This window comes from Canis aureus, chromosome 3 (assembly GCF_053574225.1).
Source record: "Canis aureus isolate CA01 chromosome 3, VMU_Caureus_v.1.0, whole genome shotgun sequence".
In the NCBI taxonomy this organism is placed as follows: domain Eukaryota; kingdom Metazoa; phylum Chordata; class Mammalia; order Carnivora; family Canidae; genus Canis; species Canis aureus.
In genome coordinates, this window is record NC_135613.1 from 76,923,941 (window position 1) to 76,943,910 (window position 19,970).

Here is a 19,970-nt window from a genome sequence, read left to right on the forward strand (position 1 = left end):
ACAATTGGGAGAATGTGCTGAGAGTGTAACTCTGGGTTAAGCACTGAAAAAAAACAGCCAACTTGGTCCCCAAAGGGCTAATCGGGTCCTCATAACTTTAGGGGAAGGAAGAGTTTTGTGTAGGATGGATAGGTGAAGAATTCATGGAGCAAACTGTACTCAATGTAACCTCGTAGGCATCACAAGGATTCTAAGCCGGTGGGAAAAATGGAATGTTTTTCAAACTATGTCCATTCCTTTTTGATTCTTTCTCCCGCCCTCCCCCCATACATATTTATTATTTTCCTTCTATATGCCTTGTTCTTGGCAGGAATGAGATTGGAGAAGTGAACTGGACAAATAAAGTGGAAACCATCATGAGCAAGGACACAGGAATGGGAGAGTCTGTGGATGTGGGTGATAATGAAGAGGCTGGTCTGGTTGGTTTCCAAGGCCCACATTGAGAGTAACCAGCTGAGTTTAGGAGGAGGTTCTGAATATTAGTATCAAGAGTGAGAATTTTGGGGGCGCCTCGGTGTCTCAGTTGGTTAAGTACCTGCCTTCAGCTCAGGTCATGATCTCAGGGTTCTGGATCGAGCCCTGGGTTGGGCTCCCTGCTCAGCGGGGAGTCTGCTCCTCCCTCTCCCTCTCCCCCCTGCTTGTGATCTCTCTCTTTCAAATACATAAATAAAATATTTTTTTAAAACCCCAGAATTTTGTTTTTCTGACACATAATGAGAAGCCATTGCTAGTTCTTGTGTCAAAAGGAAAAACAATTTCTAGAATGCTTTGCCTGGTGGCTCTACACAGACTGCATACACCACATGGCACTGAGAGCCATGTGTTAGTACTACATTGGGTCAGGTAGGAGAAGGCTCAAGGAATAGACGAGTAGATCTAAATGTCATTTACTCTTATTTCTCACTGGCCTTGAACATGCTTTTAAAATGAAAGTTGCTATGAATTAATATATACTTTCACTCTTGAAGATCAGGGTTAAATCACTTTCTCTTGGTCTATAAAAGTTGACAGGATTTCTGGCTGATAGTTTGGACCAGTTTTATTCACCAAAAACTACCTTTACACTTGGCACTTCTTTAGCCAGAAACAAACATATTATTCACCCTGGACTGCCCTGAAAGGGGTAAAAGAAATGAATGTAATTTAAGAAGATGGTCCTTAATTAAAGGAGCCACTTGCTAAATGTCAATGGCTGCCTTGTTTTGGCTAAGCCTCCCCCCACCTCCTCCACCATTTTAATATACTTTCCCAAATCCTCTTATTTGTTGCAAAGTTTATCACACTTGGCTTTTACCTGGTGAATTTTTATTTAATCTGCAGCGGATGCTGTGTCAGGTTGACTCTAATTCAAGATTGGCGTGTGCTTTGTATCTTAGCGCCAAAGCATGTGGGAGGATGACGGCCGTGAGGCAGTGAATGCAGCCCGTTGTGTGGCTCTGAGCTCTCAGGATGACCATGTGGTGCCCTGGCATTTCAGTGGGGCCAGAGGGGGTGGATTTCTCTTCTTTTTTTTCTGGCCATACACAGTTTAGAGCCTACCTCTTCCAAGTAGCCTCTCCGAGTGGGCTCTTCTCCATGCCACATGTATATTTTCACTAACGTTACACATTTGGTTGGTTGGCATTATTTAGTGTGTGGGTAGAGGTGCCGTAGCAGTGAATGCTGCCCGTAGTCAAACAAATCAAGCAAGAATACTCGTACTGTTTTAGTGAACACCCTGCATTGCCCATTCACCACTTGCAGAACTAGGGGGATGTGTGCACATACACACACAATCTGTTTTTGCCCTCAACATTTATTTTTTTCATAGCGTCTTAAAATCCTGAGACTGGAAGCTATTTTATACATGGTAAGGTTTATCCTTGTTATTTACAGACAAGGAAATTGAGACCTAGACAGGAAAGGGGCATGGGTGCCAAAGGCCACAGAGCTGGTTAGGGAGAGTAGGAATTACCATACGGATTTCCAGACTGTAGTCTAGGGCTCTCTGTACACCTCACCACCTAAAGTGCTCAGGCTTTATACGTAAATAAACATAGATTTGCTAGATTGGTAGCTTACAGTGTGAAAAAGCAATTGACTTAGAAGTCATTTGCAGAGAAAGTCTCGAACTCAGGTCTTTAGATTCCCAGACAAGAACCATTCTATGGCAGAGGTGCTGGGGTAATGTTCAGATGAACTTAAAATGAAGGCTGGAATGGAAATAGTTAAATAATTCTCTGAGTTCCATGCTCTGTAATTTCTGACACCTTCAAGCCCTGACCCCATCATCCCCAAGAAGACTGCTGGTTGTATTCTTCTTAAAAATGTCAAGAGACCACAGAGAACATGGCTCAGAGTGTTCTGAGACAGCCCACTGAATAGATATTCCAACACAACACTTCTGGTCACCATAGTTAATTACTTCAAATGTGCAGCTTAAGTGTGGCTCATGATTCAGACCAGGACCAGTTCCTGGAAATTGGGCTTTGATAATGACAGCTTTGGGAGGCTAGAGTCACAGTGAGGGGGGCGGGGGAACAGCCCAGTAGGGTTCCAGGCCATTGGTACCGCATTGCCACGGCCAGGGTAAGCAGGAAGAGAAGTGGGCGTCTGGAACTGACCACCTCTGGCCCCCTCATTGCAGAAGCTCCAGTGTGCCTCCGAGCAGGAGCTGCCCAGGGCTGCCCACTCCAGCATGTTGTTTTCATTGGCCTTCCCTTGGCAACACTCTGTATGCTGGAATGTTCTTCCTATCGACTCTCGGTATCCTTTCTTCCAGCTAAACTGGCCTGTTTTGAGTTCTAACACTGTCTTCTGCTTTCCTTTGTGATTATCAGGGTCTCATTCATTGGTCTATTGAGGATATTATCATTAATAGGGAGAATTTATATTTTGTAGGATTTGCCTATGTGTCAGTCAGCTAGGGCCGCCATAACAAAATAACACAGATTAGGTGGCTTCAACAACAAATTTGTTTTCTCAGAGTTCTGGAGGCTGGAGGTACAAGATCAAGGTGAGTTTCTCCTGAGGCCTTTCTCCGGCTTTCAGAAGGCCACCTTCTTGCAGTGTCGTCACGTGGCTAAATTTTCTCTGTGTGCAGGCATCCCTGACATTATCTCTTCTTATAAAGATACCAGCCATAGTGGAAGAGGGCCCCACCCTTATGATTTCATTTAACCTTAATTACTTCCCTAGAGACCCTATTTCCAAATACAGTCACATCAAGGGTAAAGACCTCAACATACGAATTTTGGGGTGATGCAAGTCAGTTCATAACAACACTGTGGGTTGTTCCTCTCTGATAAAGAGAAGAACAACCAGCTCTACCCCCCTCCGACCCCCACCCCAGTGGCAGCACACTCCAGGAGCAAAAATGTTTCAGACAAAGACTTTACTCTTCAGTACGTATCTCCTAGACTGCTGGCAAATAAAACTAGATGTGAACAACAGAAGATCTGTGTCTCCGATCTCCGTGTAGTGGGTAAACAGGGTAATAAAATCCCAGGATAATGACTCTAGGAGCTGGGCAGGTGACACTTTCAAGTAGGGGCAGGGAATTACCAAGGTGATGTGCCCACATTCCTCAGAAGCCCACCAGCCATTTTGTTTGACAACTTAAACTTCATTTAAAATGAAGATGTATATGGATATGTATATTACATGTAAATGTGAGTATGTTGGGGGGGGAATTCTCTGTCACTATGAGTTTTGAGAAGGTTACAGAGAGTTCACAAATTACTTCAGAATGCTTACAGTTATGAGCTAAGTTGTGGACTGAGAGGCATGCTCTTCTGCAGTGAACCAGGCATTACCGAATCTGGCACTGTGTAGCAGTAACAGCTAATATTTATTTATTTATTTATTTATTTATTTATTTATTTATTTATTTATTTGATTTTATTTATAAGATTTTATTTATTTATTCATGAGAGACAGAGAGAGAGAGGCAGAGACACAGGCAGAGGGAGAAGCAGGCTCCTAACCCCATTTTATAGAGAGAAAACCGAGGCATGGTTTGCTCAAGGTCACACAATTACTAGGTGGGGAAGAGGTATCTATCTGTTTGATGTAAGAATCCAGATGCAGGTACACCTGACTGGTTCAGTGGCTGAACGCCTGCCTTTGGCTGAGGGCATGATCCCAGGATCCTGAGATTGAGTCCTGCATCGGGCTCCCTGCAAGAAGTCTGCTTCTCCCTCTGCCTGTGTCTCTGCCTCTCTCTGTGTGTCTCTTGTGAATAAATAAATAAAATAATAAAAAAAAAAGAATCCAGATGCATTTGTAGTTCATCTGAATAGACAATACAGAAATACCTAGAAATGAGAAACAGAGCTAGCCTGTGTGGTAGACTCAGTGCTTTGGTATAAGAATGAGGTGATGGGTTTGAGGGTAAGCTGTTGGAGAAAGCTCTGTAAAAGAGACGTTACTCAAACCAAGCCTTGAATCATAGATTGAATTTAGGCAAGTACAGAGGTGGGGAAAGAGTCTGCAGAACTGGAGGTGGAAATGAGAAATGGAAAGCAGGAAGATTGGCAGGCCCATGACTGAATAAAAAGGGCGGTTGTGTTCATGTTTGTCATGAACAGCACTGGACTCAATCTTGAAGGAGGGGGAGCAAAGCTTGAGTTGAATCTCGGAAAGAGTAGGATTTGGAACTAGTAAATTTTCACGGACAGCAGGTCACCCGAATCCTGGGAATGAGATCTCCAACTGGTGGGAATATTGACTATTGTATATTGAAATTGTTTGAATAGCAAATAGCTGCCAGCACTTCTGCCTTCTGAAAATAATAACTATATGTCAGGGAAGTAAAAGAAAAAAAAAACAACTCTTGACATTTTTGTAGCTTTGCCCTCTCTTGGGTGCAGATGGACTTGTATAGAATTGTTCATATTTACAGTGGGGCCATAGTCTGAGGGAAAGTGTGAGTCACAGTTCAATGCCTTCTTTGAGTCAGAAAAAAAAACTTTCTACACAATCAATCATCTGGATGTTCTCACTAAAAAACTTGTTTAAGATTGTCAGCTCAGACTCTGAGACTCTTGTTACACATGCTGAATTACCTTGAAGTCATTTAACTCCTGTTCATCAAATGAAGATGTATATGAAGATGGCCCTGGGATTAATTATTTTCCAACACACTGTGTCTTCTTTCTCATGAGTTTACTTGATCAACTGCTCAGTTGTGTCACTGAATATAGCTCTGTGTTTCTAGCCAAAGGCAGTTTCTCATGTGTTCCTGGGTCTTTTATGTAAACCCAGTGGTTGTGTTGGTTTTTTTCTCTGCTCTGGATTTATCCTTCCTTAGGAGATGAAGTATCAGAAGAGAATGGAGGACTTTGGCAAGAACTTTTGTCATATGGTCATTCTGAACAGAAAATGAAGCGGTATCAGAAGTATCAGGAGTAAGTTGACTTTGGAATGAGAGAGCACTGGCATTGATCGGGTGTGTGGACAGCCTAGAGAGGAAAAGCTGGCCGGGAAATTCTCAAAATTCCAATCCCTGGGGTAAATCTTCAAGGGCTGAGTGCTGACAGATTGGTAGGCTTTGTGACTTTACCAAGATGGAGTCATGGAATGCCAGCACGACCTCAACCTGTCATTCTATAAACTTGACAATACCCAAATTATCACAGCATCATCTACAAACATTTTCTGAGCACTTCTTCCTGTTCCTGGGAAGGGAAATATCAAGAAAAATAAGTGATGGGCCCAGTATAAAAGTATGATCATGACTTACTTTGGAGGCTTGAACTAGCTCATGAAAACTAATACATAATAGGGCTATGTATAGCTAAGTCCTAAACAATCACACAGAATCCAAGGGTTCTCAAATAATGTGCTGTGGATTTTCCAAAGGACCGATTTTCAACTCTATTCCTGGAACTTCTGAGTTTGGGCCTTTGCATCTGGGTCTTTTGACAAGGTCCAAATCCACTAAAGAACTACAGGCAAAGAGGATAATAGCAGAGGGGAAGATCCTCATGGGTCTGGGATGTAAGGGGAGTTCCCAGTGCTGAGCACAGAGCTGAGAGTAGACAGTTGGGGTGGAGCGAGGGACTTAAAGGGAGTTGATAGATCCACTGAGTAAATGTCTGGATGGCTTGTAGATATGTTCCAGTCTGTGAAAGCAGGAGGGTTAGAAGTGGTTTAATTCCTTCAAACAAGGGCCCTGCCAGAGAAGGCAATTTGTTAGAGAAGCAAGTGAAGGGAAGAGGAAAGTGGGTCTTGGATCTTAGTTGGGTGCTCATCAGCTGAGGCCCCGGAAGGGAAGATGGTGGTGGGCACCTATGTCCTGTCTCCCTTCCTGTCTGCTCAGTAAAGCCACGAGATTTCTAGCGCAAGGCAGGGTGCACTTCAAACAAAACACTAAGATTAGCCAACGCACTTACCTCCCCCAAAGGAGCTCACTCACCCAGAGGAAGCCTGACAAATGATCATGTAAAATATTATGCTTTTAAGAAGGTCCCTTATATCTCTGAGAGTCAATATAGTCCATTATGTCAGTTCCTATCCACTGGCTTCTTTCTCAGCTACTTATATTTCCATTTAGTCGAATCTTAAGCAAAGCTCACCAAGGTCCAGAAAATTAGAGTTATCGGAGACTCGTTAGTTATCTTTTCTAAAATCATCTATCTTTTTCATTCCACTCAGGGCCTGGCAGTTTGTCTCTTGCTTCTCACTTCCTTCTGAGCCTCTCCTGGGTGAGATCCTACCCTTTCTGATGTTCCCACTCCTGTCCTTTTGACAGTATCTTTTCCTCCATTGGTCTTCCTTCCTGTTTCTGTTCTTTTTGTATGTGGGGAGGAGGGAGGAGGGCTGAGGGAGGGAATGAGGAGGGGAGAGAGCTGGCCTCCTATGCTTCTCCTGCACACTCTCATTCGACTTTGCTCCCTCGTACCATTCTGTTTACATTCCATACCTTGCACACCCTTGCCTGTCCAACCTTCCTTAAACACCACTCAGAATCACAGGAGAGATGAGACAGGTGTACATTGACGCAGAGATAAACTGATGGTGCCTTGAAAGATAAAGTCAGGGAGGAGGAAGAGAGATAGGAGAGAAAGAAGGGAAGGCTGCAAAGAAAGGGATGGGAAAGACCAATATAATAGTAATAACAATAACAACAACTTCTGTGTATTAACTACTTAATATGTGCCAGGCAATGTGATAGCATTATCCTCACAATGTTCCTTTGACAGTAGGTTATTTCTTCATTTATAAAATGGAGATAATAAGACGCCCAGGAGTTTACCCATGTTTCTCAAGGTCATATTGCTAGCGTGAGGCACAGCTGGAACTCAGGCTTTGTCTGTCTTGCTCCATTACCTCATAGAGAAGTAAGCAGGTACTTTTTTTTAAGGCTTAAGCTCAAGATATATTTTTAAAAGATTTTATTTATTTGAGAGAGACTGTGTGTGTATGTGTGTGTGTGAGGGGCAAAGGGAGAGGGACAAGCAGAGTCTCCACTGAGCAGGGAGCCCGATGCAGGGCTTGATCTCAGGACCCCAAGATCAACACCTGAGCTGAAGGCAGACACTTACCCATCTGAGCCACCCAGGCACCCCTCAAGATATGTTTTTTAAAGAGAAAGTTTCCAAGATCTAAATATTTGACAACTGCAATTTTACACAGCCACTCTCACACATACACACACACACAGAGACACATATTCACAAATACACAAGTTAAGAGTAAAAGTTATTTATTTAATTCAATCATATTCTTTCGCTTTATTTCATAATCTTAGAGTTGGAAGGGGCCACAGGATTCTTGTAGTCTGATGGGAGGAATCTTTCTCCCACATTCCCTTTCTTACCTCTGTTTAAGTCATTTCAGGGTGGGGGGAAACTTGCTACCACAAAGACAGTCTGTTCCATTGTTGGACAGCTCAGATGTTTATATAATTATTCCTCCTAGGGTGCTGTGGGGATGATCTCAGAGTTGTCCAACTATTTTTGCCCTCTAAATTTACACAAAATACATCAAATTATTCTTTCTCAGGATAACTCTTCTTGTGTGTGTGATTGCCAAGAATTTCCACACATACACATGCACACACACGCGCATACACACACCTACACATAAGCAAACACACACACACAGAGCCGTAAAATCTCCTCTTCTCCAGCTAAGCGCCACTAGCTCTTGCAATTATGACTCACATGACATAATTTTCATCTTGCTTACTGTCCTCTTGACAAACGTTGCCATAAAATTAAGTATAGAGCTCAAAGTAATGGTCAGATCAGCACAACCTAGAGAAGGACTTTCCCTTCCTATTACAGAGCATTCTGCTTTCCTTGAGACAGCGTAGGTTACATCAGCGTTTTGACAGTTAATGACACTGTCAATTCATGGGCTTTCAAGCTAAGGTATGGATTTTAGAAGTATCTCTGTTACATTTAATCTTGTTAGTCTGGTCCTTGTTCTCTTCTGGAAAGATCTTTCTAGATTGTAATACTTTCATCAGGGGCTCTTCTCCCTAGCTTTGTATAAATCTGCAATTCGGTAAGAGTATTTTCAATTTTGGGGGCGTCTGGGTGACTCAGTCAATTAAGCTTCTGACTCTTGATTTCGGCTCAGGTCATGATCTCAGGGTCTAAAGATTCTCTCCCTCTTTCTCTGCCCTTCCCCCTCTGCTCACATGTGTGTGCACACATGCTCTCTTCCTCTTTCTCTCTCTAAAAAAAAAAGAGTATCTTCCATTTTGTTCATAATATGTTATTGAATATAAATAATTAAGTTAAAAATAGTTTTATGGTGTGATCTTCTTTTCTTTAATATACCTTTTATTTGGGGATGTTGATGGTGCAATCTGTTAAGTGTCTGGATCTTAGTTTCAGCTCAGGTCAAGATCTTGGGGTCTTGAGATCAAGCCCTCCTTTGGGAATCCATGCTCAGCAGGGAGTCTGCTTGAGATTCTCTCCCCCTATCACTTACCCCCACGAGCTCTTTCTTTCTCTGTCTCTCTCTCTCTCAAATCAATAAATAAATCTTTATAAAAATAAAATAAAATACTTTTATTTGTACAGAAATGATTCCTGGGATATGCCAAATGTTAATAGTCCTAATCTCGGAAGGATCATATTACCTATGATTTTTAACATGTGCCTGTGTATTTTTTTCTGATTTAATAAATGATTTTGTTATTTTAAAAGGAGTCCTTCTACCTGAAAATGCAGATTTATTCCATATCTTTTTGTTTTGGATATACAGTGTCTTTATTATTTCCCAATTGCCATGCATGTCTTAACTCTTCAATTTGATTCAGAACTTCTTGAGGACAGGGCAATGATACTTTCATTACCTCTCATGGCAGCTAGTATGGTGCTGGACTGATTGGTTTTCTTTAAATTAACTTGTCTTCATCCAGTGCTAAAGTCATGGTTTTTGTCTTACTTTAGCCTTGTTCAAATCAATATCCTAAAAGGATGGGAACATGATGTTTTAACTATGACCTACACTTAAACAAATTAGGCTAATTCATTTACTGGTGAATAATTATTCACTATGCTAACAAATCTATTTAGCCAATTGAAAGCTGATTATTTTGATTTACCATGGTTGGTTGTTAATTGCACAATAATGGAATAATTTTGGTGAGAGAGGAATACTGGTGAGCCTTCCAAGTAATGATTTATTGAGACCAGCACTATGCTAAGAATTCCAACAAAGGTGCTTACAGCATAGTTAGGGAGGTAAGACTGAAAAAAAAAAAAAAAAAGATGTCAAGTTGCCTATTGGAATGTTGGTCAGTGTTTAATATAGTCTCAAGGTCATTACATTTCTCTCTTCTATGGAGCATTTGGTTAAGAGGATTGAGGGTCAGGATAGGACTGGGTCCTCCAGTTGTAACCACTGGACATAATAAACTAAAATACACAGAGAAACTATTTATATAAAGTATTTCTATATATCCTACATACTTATTTCACAAAAATATAAATAGAAACTGCAATTTTTTTTATAAGGCAGAAATAATTTACCTTGGCCAAATAATCCCAGTCTTCCTTGCCACCCACACAATGTTGTGTACTCTGTATCTATGAAGTGTACTCAGTAGGCTATGGCTCTTCTTTCTTCCACCATTGTCCAGGGCACCCCAAGTTCCCATTTATCTGGGGTCTCTGGGAAGCAGGAGTCAAGCAGATCTTTTGTCCTTCAGTGACTATGCAGATTACCTGGAAACTCTGTTTGTGTCAAACCTGCATGTGGTCACAAACAGCAAAAGCTAATTGGATGTTCTATAAAATTCTGAAACTTCTGTGTAATTAACTTTTATATCCAATGGTTCACTCTAAAAGTTTGGCTACCCCTCCCTGGTTAAGGATTTTTTGTTGTATTTTCTTCTTCATCCCTATCATTTATTCTCATTCCTTGAAAGCCTAAAATGGCCTCGAAAACAAATGACTCTCTTTCCCCTACCACTCCCTTTCCCTCTCTTTCTCCCTCTTTTCCTCTTGGATTTATTCATCATTCTATTTAACCCTCTAAAAAATAAATAAAAGGAAGAATTATTACCTTCCCTTTAAGATGAAAAATTTGAAACTCAAAGAGGAAAAGAAATTTCCCCAAGGTCACACAGCTAGTGAGAGGCAGAGGGAAGGGTTCAAAGAGAAATTGTTCTGCTCCAATGCCAGCATCAGTCCCTTGACAAAGCAGTAGGTATGTGGGGGACAAGTACTTGGGACTTCATCTCCGTCTCTTTAGGACCTGCTATAAGTCTTGGCACAGGGCGATCACTAATGCATTTTCTTTGAATTAATTGAATATTTAGTTTGGATTTTGGAACCCTGATCTGAGGGAACCTAAGAGATCACCCAGAATCTTGTTAAAATAGTTTCATAGTATCGTATAACGCGATAAGGGAGGAACTCCTCTGACAACCTAGCGGGGGTGGGTCCGGAGATATCCCTCCCCAGCTCTCCTTGCTTCTCCCACCACTCCCACACAGCACTTCTGGCCAGCCTCCCATTCTGTACAAGTCTGGGAGTGCACCTGTTTGTCTTTTAACTGACTTAATTTTTTTCTTTTAAACAAAATTAATATATCTTCATTGTAGAAAATGTAAAAAACCAACTTGGTAAAAAGAAAATTAAAAACCACACATCATCCCACTAACAGGAGATAATCACTACTATCTCTGCTGTACTTTCCACTATTTTTGTTATACGTGAATATCTTTTTTTAAACAAAAAATGCAACCATACTTTTCAAACTATTATAGCCAATTTTTCACTCAATAATATATTGTGTACATCTTGCAATGTCAATAATTATAGATAAACATCACCTGATTCCATAGCTTTGTCTGTGCTGGACAGATGGGCGGCTGGATCATCATTCATCAGCTGGTTCTCTGCAGATTAACATTTAGATCACAACTCTTTTAAGACTTTCAGACAAATTGTTTCTTGATAATGTCACTTGTGCAGACATTTGCTACGGGAGTGTCCAGTTTGCAGTTTGCGAGTTAGCTTTGCTTGAATCTGAGCCTTGCTACACCTCCACAATGGATATATCCACAGAAGAAGACAGCATTTGTGTGTGTGTGTGTGTGTGTGTGTAAATATCACGTTTAATTTGATACATTATAGTGAGAAGATGTATCTAGTGGTTCAGAGAGTACAATAAGTTCAGATGTAAGACATCATTCATAATTAATTTGACATATGCATAAATTCAGTTCCAATGGAGATAACATATATGGACATGTGTTTTTACTCAAGAAAATTAATATTTCAACAATGATCTAATTTTATGACCGACCAGGTAGTGCTTAGGTAACTGAAATAGACAATAATGTATTAATTTTTTAAATTTCATTTCTTATATATTCTCTTCCATGTCTTTTGGGGAAAAAAGTGAGAAAATTGTTTTCTACCTATGAATAATCACCTTCCTTAATTTTTGTGTATCAAATAGGACACTACCAGAAAAACAAACAAAAGGCATTTATTAGGGGGAACTAATTATAAAGGACTTGAAGAGATGAAACCAGGCAAAAGGGGGAGAAGTAACCCAGAAATTATTTACTGTTGGAAGGAAATATGGCTACAGAACAAAAGGAAAGGACTGGAGTTTCCAGAGTGCAGAAAATACTGCTGTGCTAGTTCATGAGCACATTGTACACAATGCAGTTGCTGTGGAAGATGTGACACTTAGTAGATATTGGAGCCATGGGATGGACCACCCAGCAGTGTTGACCCCATAGAGAGGGGAGCATGTGGTCACTACTAGAACCGCCAAGGAAGGACCGCTGCCACCAAAGCTGGGATCATCAAGGCAGTGCAGCCACTTCCAAGGTTGCTGCCAGAAGCAAATGGAGAGAAAGAAAACGAAAAATGAGGAATAATAATTATTTCCACTCATAATTTATTTTCTTTCTTTTCAAGATTTTATTTATTTATTTGAGAAAGAGAGCAGAGTGAGTGAGCAAGAGAGTATGAATTGGGGTGGGGGGAAAAGAACAGAAGGAGAGGGAGAACAGACTCCCCGCTGAGCAGGGAGCCTGACACAAGGCTCAATCTCAGGACACTGAGACCATGACAGGAGCCAAAGTCAGATGCTGAGCCAGCTAAGCCACCCAGATGCCCCTCCACTGGTAATTTCTGATCTCCCGCCAGTGGCCCCTAATATACAGAAGACAGACAGCTGGAACAGTATGGGAGTATGGGAGTATGGGAGAATGAGGATGAGGATGAGGATGACAGTAGACGAATAGCTTACCCACGAAGAAGACATCATTATCTTACTACCACTTGGTGACACAGAGGAGGCTTCATGACAAGGCAAGAGTTCTGGTTGTGAATGGATCAGAGCCCTGGCATTCTCACCTGGAACTCTGGCAGGAATGTCAGGTAGGGAGAGTAACAATCAAAAAAGCTTTTACCAATTAGTGAAAGGGAATAAAGGGAAAGGAGAGAGAATGAGTGAAAATATCAGTGAGAGTGACAAAACATGAGAGACACCTAACTCTGGGAAGTGAACATGGGGTAGTGGAAGGGGAGGTGGGCAGGGGGTTGGGATGACCGGTGATGGGCACTGAGGGGGGTACTTGGCAGGATGAGCACTGAGTGTTATGCTGTATGTTGGCAAATTGAACTCCAATAAAAAATTTAAAAACAAACAAACAAACAAAAAAACAAAAAGGCTTTTACCTTCCATACCCGGCTTCAAGTCATGGGGGAAGCAAGTGCCATGTTACTCGGTCCCGTATAAATGGGCTCTGGGATTTCTCTGTTAGTTATGGTAGTCCTTGGCATAGGAAGGGTGGTGAAAGGCATGGCCCTGGAGATTTGGAGAACCTAGTTCCAGTCAGCATGCTTAGATTTCTTCCAACTACACTATACTTTCCCTAATCTCACCTTCCTACTCCTAGGCTTCCTGAGATGGGCCTTGAGAGTAATCAAGGCCTGAGCTTAAACAAGACACAGAGTTCTCACAGGAGGTTATAGGCCCCAGATTTCTGACTCCAGCTTCTTGATCCTCCTCTTCCACCCTGATCCATGCTCCAAACCTCAGGCAGAGATGATGTTATGAGTCTTCGTTTAGCTTCTCTGAATGACCACTGTCCCAAGGCAACCACACACAACTCCCATGACATGGCCAACTGGGTGGGTTGGAGGGGCAGAGAGTCAGTCACAGACTTTGGTCCAAGCTAAAATGTGTGTAAACTGAGGATAAGGGAAGGAAGTAGGGAGGCAGAAAAGAAATAGAGCTTTCCTCCTAACTTTGAACAACTCATACAAGGCCCTTGAGAGAATGAATGACTGCAGAAACCTCAATCCATTCATTTTGCATAAGGATGGCCTAATATGTGCCATTCATTCTGCTGAGTCTTTGGGATACTGTGGTGAATAATGACTGAAGAATAAGCTATAACATGGGCAAGAATCACTCTTCCCTCAAACTTCTGTGAGACCCTACCCCCAGTGCCTTCTCCAGACCCTTGAACATCCTACAGTGTAAAGATGATTCTGTTTTACAGATAGAAATACTGAGGGCTAGAGAGAATTATCAACTTAAGTTCCCATTGGCAGTTAAACAGTTTATCAGAATGGGACCTCTAAGTTGCAGGTTCCTTGATAGATATCATTTCCCTCCTCCTCATTCTCTCCCACTCCATGTTCCCAGGTAAGTGGAGCTGAGTGCCAGAATGTGATCATAGGTTTTTGGTATTGACCTATTGTCTAGTAGGTAGAGTCATTGATCTTGCAGTTTTTAACCTACAAGCCTTAGGGTGAGATATCTCTGACCTTATAGCAGATATCCCTGGAAGTCTACATAGAACAGATACCTCTGGCCAACACAAGTCATTTCAAGCTGTGATTGGCACTCTGGAGCCACTGTCTGGGATACTGTCTGGGATACCTGAGATATATTCTGTAGACACTTCTACCTGGGACAGACTCTTTGTCTCTCAGAGTGAGTGTAGCATAATGGACAGGGACAGGTAGCCGCCTCAGCAACAACAAAGTCTTGCCCTTGTTGTTGGTAGGGGACCTGTAGGAAGTTTCTGTTATCATTGTCATCCCCTTCCATTGGGTCTTGTGGTAACTGTAATTTGGTGGCTTCATGGTTTGTTCCAGAAAGCTCTGGGCTGAGGTGTTTCCCAGGATCCAGTTACTCACCATTTGGGCTAGACTTCAGAGGCCAGGGGTAGATCCTCAGTGGAAAGTAGACTCCCTCTCTCTAATTCTGGCATGGGTGCAGGATAAATGGACTTTTGTCCTATGATAATGGTTGACATTGTCATGAACAGGGTCCTGTGCAAATGATGGGGTTTGAAAATGTGGGGCTCAACTTTCAAGACTGTCCTGTGATTGCCCAGTGAAGAGATGTTAAAGTAGAGGTGGTTCTGGTTGACATGACCTCTCTTAAGACATCAACACATTTTGCCTGTGAGGGTGTTGGAGTTACTGTTTACCCTATTGGGTTAGACCTAATGGAAGAGGTCTGTCAAGAATTTGAGTGGGCATGAGGGTGAGACTTCCATGACACAGCTCCTTCACTGTCAACAGGTGTTCCATACCCAACTTCTTGAGCCAGGCTTGATCTCTGTTAGCAAGTGCTACCAGGCTAAGAGCAGCAGGGCTAGGTTAGTCAAGGACCCAGAGCCAGTAGCAGCATAAACAGCCACCCTGGCACTGGCCCCATACTTTATGGGAGCTCATGCCTTTTTTGCAGAACTCAGAAATGAATAAATAAATGGATTAGTAAAGGAACAAATTAATCTTATCCTTGCTCAGAAAATATGCCCTTGCTATGACAACTTCACAAGGATTCTAAGACCTTTTTCTTACTAAAGCATTCTCTGCCATGCCTTTTATATTTCTATGATCACGATGGGAGAAAGGAGCCAATGAGTCACAAAATCCTATAGGAATTCAGAGGAGGCAAAAAAGCATTATCTTGAGACTTTGAAAATATTTGGCACTTCAAGGAGATGTCGGCTTGAGAAGGCAGATTGACTGGGGGAGGTTATTTCAGGCAGGAAGAACCTCAAAAACAAAGGCATAAAACTAAGAAAGAACATGTTAGTGTGAGGATAGAAAACCAGTTTGGTTGAAACACATAGTGTTGTTGGAAACCATGAGAGCAAAGGTTATATAAAGGATGCTCTTGATGGATGGGGACTCTTCAATGTGAGATTCAGGATATGTCCCTTAATTCTATGCTTTTAGTGCCTCATTCAGAACCTGACACAGAACAGTCATCTAGTAAGTGTGTGTTGAGTGAGTGAGTGAATAAGTGAGTGGATAAATGAATACATAGATTAAAAAAATAAATTTTGATGGGAGAGAAAGTGGTCCAGTGGAAGCCAATGAGCCTAAAAGCATGGTGATTCTATTGACAGGAATGAGAAGTTTAGACATGGTAAGTTAGAGATAACAGTAGAATCTTCCAGTGAAAATTTCCCATAGGAAGCTATTTGGAATTAAGATCAGAATGTGTCCAGGGGTAGAGATCTGTAAGTGGTAATGACAATCGTAATTGAAACCACAAGTCTGGATATGCTCTTGAGGGCAGTTAGTGTAAAAGCTGGAAAGCAGAAAGCAAGGACTGAGCAGTGGGGTTTACACCTTAGGTAGTGGTAGAAAAAAAGATGAGGGAGACACCATGGACTTTGGAGAACCAGGAAAGTGGTGTTAAAGAATCCAATAGAGAGAAGAATTTTTTTTAAGCAGTGGAGTTGGTGGCTGTAACAATGAGGCAGAGCTCAGAGACTGAGTAGATTGAGAGTGGGATCGTTCTTTAGACAACCAAGGACACTACAGTCAGCAGGTGGAAGCAGTGTTGGGACCTGGTTGGGGAGTGTTCTGTTGGAAAACCTCGAGGATAGAGAGAGGACAGGCAGCTGGGGTCAAGGAGATTGCTCCGAGGATGGGAAAGCATCTGCAAAGCTGAAGTTTGAGGCCTCCTATGTGATCTCTTGGGGCTGGCGATGGTAGTGTTCTCAGTCAGAGAAGATGGTCAGGAGCAAAGGAATGAAGAAATGTAGAATTAATTCATACTTGAGGTGAAGATTATGAGTTAGGTTTAGAGCAGTCTTAAGACTCTCACACTTGGCAGCTTTGTCAGGACAAACTTCTCACCTCCAATGTAAGTAGCCAAGCCAGTTAAGAGAGGATTGGAGACACCATCTAGAAAGGAAATCACTAAAAACCAATGATTAAAAAAAAAGTCAGGATCTCTATTTGAGGGATCAATGACTATTAATACCCTGAAGTATTTCTGAAACCTTTTGGTTTCTTGTAGTTTTTTCTGTGATGGTAGTGATGGCGGTCTTTTGGAGCAAGAGGAGGCAAGAAGGGAGCAAGGAGACTCACCCCTGCTTCATTGCCAGCCTTAGAGGGCAAAAAATGTGAGGATAGGGGTATGTTTCAGAAAAGGAAGAGAAGAGATAGCCACGAGCTGTTGAAGCCTATAGGAAACAAGGAAGAAGGATGTGTAGGAGCCAACACAGGACTGAAAAAGTTGCCTGAAGCCCAACCATCTGTCCCTCATATGAGACCAGTTGTAAAGCCAAGGTGGTTAACCCCAGGGCTTCAGAGTCCTACAGACCCAGAGACAAACTCTGCGTTTTCCACCCTCTGGGACAAATGACTTAATCCTCAGCTTCTCACCTATAAAATAATACATGATAACAACAACAACAAAATAATAGAATCTACCTCTTAGCGCTCTTGGCTCTTGTGAGGGTTAAATAAAACAATGTGCCTAGTATGGGGCTTGACATTCAAGAAGTGGTGGTTTCTAGAGAAGCAGGTTCTTAACAGCCACATATTAACTCTTTGGATCCCAGGAGTCCTATTGGATACATAGTGATTCCAGCACCATTTACCTAAGCTCTAGTCCTCAAGGCTGCTAAACAGACTGGGCACTAGAATACTCTCTGTGCCAGGTCATGAGAAGGGTATGTCAGTTGTTTTCCAGGATGGTAGGCAATCTATGGGGTGCCATTTAAAGCCAAGAAACTCAAATGAGACCCAAAGGAGAGAAATCTGCTAATGAGCCCATCAAGATAAAGAGGTAAGAGTGTCAGCTTCTGACCATCTGTCTTGTTCTGGCAGCTCCTGCTGTCCAGACCCCACCCCCTGCACCTCATCCGAAACTTGCCAATGCCATTGATTTGTATTAATCTGATTGAGGATTCATTATCCCAAGTACCAACCTGTCACTGTTTGCTTAGCTTGCATGAAATCAGAGCTACGCAAAAATCAATGTGTGAAATCTTTGTATCAACATATAAGAAATGAAAGGTTTCTGCTGGCAGATGCAGGTTTTTAGACAGATTAAAACTGACAAATTGGCATGATCCACGATGAAGGCAATGATGAGGCACAGTGAAATGTCAAAGGTTTTGAAAATGGCATGCTGAGGAAAAGAAACACGTTCCTGCCAGGGGAAAAAAAGGAAAAAGAGACTCTTGTTTAAACCAGGCTTTTGGGTTTGCACAAGTACTGATGACTTTTTTTTTTTTTTTTTTTTGAAGAGCTAACCTGTTTTCAGCAAGGTTGGCATGGGGTTATTGTCCTTCTGTCGGAACAGTAAGAAAAACAAGGGGTTACTAACTTCAGTAAGGTTGTGGTGCCCAGTGACAGTGCCAGGACAGAACGGGGGGGGGGGGGGCTGGATGGCCACTTTCCCCAATCAGTGAATTCTCTGACTCTCAGATGGAGAGACTTGCACCTCTTGCCCCCCGTATAACTTCTCCCTCTAAGAGATGATTGAAGGAACTCCTCCTTTTCAAACAATTGCAAATCTCCAACAGAATTCTAAAGCAGACTGATGAGGGCAGACACCTGCATGTTTTGCACAATGAATGCTGTGTTCCCCAATTCAATTTACAAGACACTCATGCATTGGGGCTAAGTGTCTTAGCTTTGATTAAAAACACCTTTACTAAGGATGATGACCAACTTAACAAAGAAGAAAAAGCCACTTCTACTTATGACATACACTGCATAATGTGTACGTGTATATATACAATGCAACACAGCACTCCATAACTGTGGCAAAAATTCCTTTTAATTTGGATTTCCCATGTCTCACAGCATACTTGTGAACCATCTGCTTTCAACACCGTTGAATTGTGTATGCTTCAGGAATGCAAATTCTTTTTCTTTTTTTTTTAAATAGTAGCCAAGAAAGGTAAATATACTGCTACTGAAGAAAAAGGAATCTGATCCAAACAACCCCCAAACCACTAATAGCACATATTTGCAAAACTCAAAGAGAAATCATCTTTGGCAAATATGGAGGGTGGTACAGTAGAAAGAGGCTGAGCTCTGAAAGGAGACTTGATATTGAATCTTGCCCCTACTACTCATTAGTGTGACATTTAAAAAAAAAAGAAAAAAATATATCAATTCTCTATCTACTTTTTCTGATCCTGTAAAATAGGAATAAGATTTTCTAGGAGTTTTACCAGGATCAGATGAGAAAAGGAATGTGAAATATAGTACAACCAAAATTTTGCCTAGAATACAATAGACTCTCCATGCAGGTTTGTTTTCCCTGGGATCATTTATCATTGTGAACAATTATCTGTATCCTCACCTCTGTCGACTAGAGTGGATATTATAGAAAAACTATATGATTAGTGGTTTGTTATTTGGTTATCAGTGGAGGCAGAAATATTTCCCAGCTCTACAGTGTTCACTCCTCAGAGCAATGAAGGCACAACCAAATAGTAAAATTGACCTTTGTTAGTGTTTGGCTGGTATTCATCTTCTATGGACCCAGACCCTGTTTACCAAATTCCCCCAAAACTTCATAACTTGAAACAATCATTAATTTGGCTCACAAAGTTGCAATTTAGGCTTGACTCTGCTCCATGTGGCATCACCTGAGGCAGCTCAGTTGGGGGCTGAGGCATCTGCTTCCAAGATGACTCACTCATGCGGCTAGTCAGTTGGTGCTCAATGTTGGCAGGGAGCTCGGCTAGGGCCAATGCTATGGGCTTCAGTTTCTCTCCACATGGGCCTTTCTGTGTGGCCTGGTCTTTCTCACAGAACAATGGCTTGCTTCCAAGGACAAGCATCTTGTGAGGGACAGAACCAGGTAGAAGCTATGTCACTTTTTATGACCTAGACTTAGAAGTCAATAGTGTTACTTCTGTTATACACTGTTAGCTGAGGTAGAGGTCTGCCCAGGTGCATGGGGAAAGATCCTAGCACTACCTCTTGATTGGGGAGGGACAGGACATGTGGCACGGGAAATATTGTTACGGCTATTTTTGAAAAATTACAATCTGTCACAATTTTTTTTCCTGGTCTTTGATTACCATCTTGGTTCATTTTTATTTTCTTTTGTTTTGATTTATTTTTTTAAGTTATTAAATTCCAGTGAGTTAACATACAGTGTAATATTGGTTTCAGGTGTATAATATAGTGATTCAACACTTCTATACAACCAATACTTGGTGCTCATCACAAGTGAACCCCTTAATCCTGATCAACTATTTCACCCATCCCTCT

The 19,970-nt window shown here is 41.7% G+C and overlaps 1 protein-coding gene and 1 long non-coding RNA gene across 4 annotated transcripts in view; one reads left to right on the forward strand and one right to left on the reverse strand.

Moving 5' to 3' along the window:
* The window catches only part of LOC144311427 (uncharacterized), a 130,772-nt gene that overhangs the window by 57,378 nt on the left and 53,424 nt on the right, over positions 1 to 19,970 (forward strand). The gene's annotated exons all lie outside the window — the stretch shown is intronic.
* On the reverse strand, positions 9,981 to 12,806 carry LOC144305628 (uncharacterized). Its single transcript, XR_013372652.1, has 3 exons — positions 12,715 to 12,806; positions 11,279 to 11,344; positions 9,981 to 10,190 (listed from the first exon to the last, which is right to left on the reverse strand). It is a non-coding gene; the product is annotated as an uncharacterized LOC144305628 (long non-coding RNA).